We start from the raw sequence: 2,356 nt of genomic DNA on the forward strand, positions 1-2,356 counted from the left end.
CTTTTTGCTGAAGAAGATTGGCCCTGCGCTAACATCTGTGCCCATCTTCCTCTGCTTTATATGTGAGATGCCTGCCACGGTGCAGCTTGATAAGTGGTGTGTAGGTCTGCGCCTGGGATCTGAACTGGTGAACCCCAGGCCACTGAAGCAGAGTGTAAACTTAACTGCTATGCCGCTGGGCCATCCCCTGTACTTTTGTTTGTAAATATTAATTAATTTGTTTGTCTAATATTAATTATCAAAATCTAGGCTTTTTACAATAGTCACACATAATTCTGAGTTTCTTCACTCATCTATTCAAATGATTTGACACTTCCTAATATCTTTAATATTAAGTTCTCATATATCCAGAGTTAAAACAACTACAAAGTTTAATTTATGCTCTACCTACACCCAGACACCCTCCTTATTTTTAAGAATGAGATAAATGGCAAATAGGATTGCCCAGGACAACTCTTCTATTTGGGGCCTTCAGGGAAGGAGGAGGTTTGGATAGTTGAAAGTTTTGATTTTTTATTTTAATTTTTACTTTTATAGCAGTAACATTGGATTATAACATTATGTAACTTTCAGATGTACATCATATTTCGAATTCTGTGTAGATTACATCATGTTCACCACCCAAAGACTAATTATAATCCATCACCACACATGTGAGCCTAATCACCTCTTTCACCCTCCTCCCTCCCCCTTCCCCTCTGGTAACCACCAATCCAATCTCTGTTGCTATGTGTTTGTGTGTCGTTGTTTTTGTCTTCTACTTATGAGTGAGATCATATGGTATTTAACTTTCTCCCTCTGACATTTCACTTAGCATAATACCCTCAAGGTGCATCCATGCTGTCACAAATGGCCAGATTTCATAATTTCTTATGGCTGAGTAGTATTCCATTGTGTATATATACCACATCTTCTTTATCCATTTGTCCCTTCATGGGCACCTAGGTTGCATCCAAACCTTGGCTATGGTGAATAATGCTATGATGAACAAAGGGATGAATGTATCTTTAGGCATCTGTGTTTTCAAGCTATTTGGATAAATACCCAGCAGTGGAATAGCGGGATCGTACAGTAGATCTGTTCTTAATTTTCTGAGGATACTCCACACTGTTTTCCATAGAGGCTGCACCAGTTTGCACTCCCACCAGCAGTGTATGAGTGTTCCCTTCTCTCCACATCCTGTCCAACACTTGTTGCTTCCTGTCTTGTTAATTATAGCCATTCTGACCAGAGTGAGGTCATATCTCATTGTACTGGTGATTTTCGTTTCCCTGATAGTTACTGATGTTGAATGTGTTTTCATGTGCCTGTTGGCCATCTGTGTATCATCTTTGGAGAAATCTCTGTTCAGATTTTTTTCCCATTTTTAAATTGGGTTGTTGGGTTTTTTTGTTGTTGAGACGTATGAGTTATTTGTATATGGTGAATGTTAACCCATTATCTGATAGATGGTTTGAAAATATCTTCTTCCAATTGTTAGGTTGTCTTTTCATTTTGTTGATGGTTTCCTTTGTTGTGCAGAAGCTTTTTTAATTTGATGTAGTCCCATTTGTTTATTTTTTCTTTTGTTTCCCTTGCCCAGTCAGACTTGGTACTGGAAAATATGCTGCTAGGGCTGATGTCAATGAGCATGCTGCCTATGTTTTCTTCTAGAAGTTTCATGGTTTCAGGGCTTGCATTCAAAGCTTTAATCCATTTTAAGTTGATTTTTGTGCCTGGTGTAAGATAATGGCTGTCGTTTTCCCAACACCACTTATTGAAGAGACTCTCCTTTCTCCATTGTATGCTCTTGGCTCCCTTGTCAAAAGTTAGCTGTCCACATATGTGTGGGTTGATTTCTTGGCTCTTGATTCTGTTTGATTGATCTCTGTGTCTGTTTCCATGCCAGTACCATGCTGTTTTGGTTACTATAGCTGTGTAGTACATTTTGAAATCAGGGAATGTGATACCTCCAGGTTTCTACTTTTTCCTCAGAATTCCTTTGGCTATTCGGGGTCTTTTGTTGTTCCACTTAAATTTTAGCATTCTTTGTTCTATTTCTGTGAAAAATGTTGTTGGAACTTTGATAGGAATTGCATTGAATTTATAGATTACTTTAGGAAGTACAGACATTTTAAAAAGGTTAATTCTTCCAATCAAGAGAACAGAATATCTTTCCATTTCTTTGTGTCTTCTTCAATTTCTTTCAATGATGTTTCATAGTTTTTAGCGTACATATTTCACGTCTTTGGATAAGTTTATTCCTAGGTATTTTATTCTTCTTGTTGCAATTGTAAATGGGATAATATTCTTAATTTCTCTTTCTGCTACTTCGTTGTTAGTGTATATAAATGCTACTGATTTTTGTATGTTGATT

This window comes from Equus quagga, chromosome 10, assembly GCF_021613505.1.
Source record: "Equus quagga isolate Etosha38 chromosome 10, UCLA_HA_Equagga_1.0, whole genome shotgun sequence".
In the NCBI taxonomy this organism is placed as follows: Eukaryota; Metazoa; Chordata; class Mammalia; order Perissodactyla; family Equidae; genus Equus; species Equus quagga.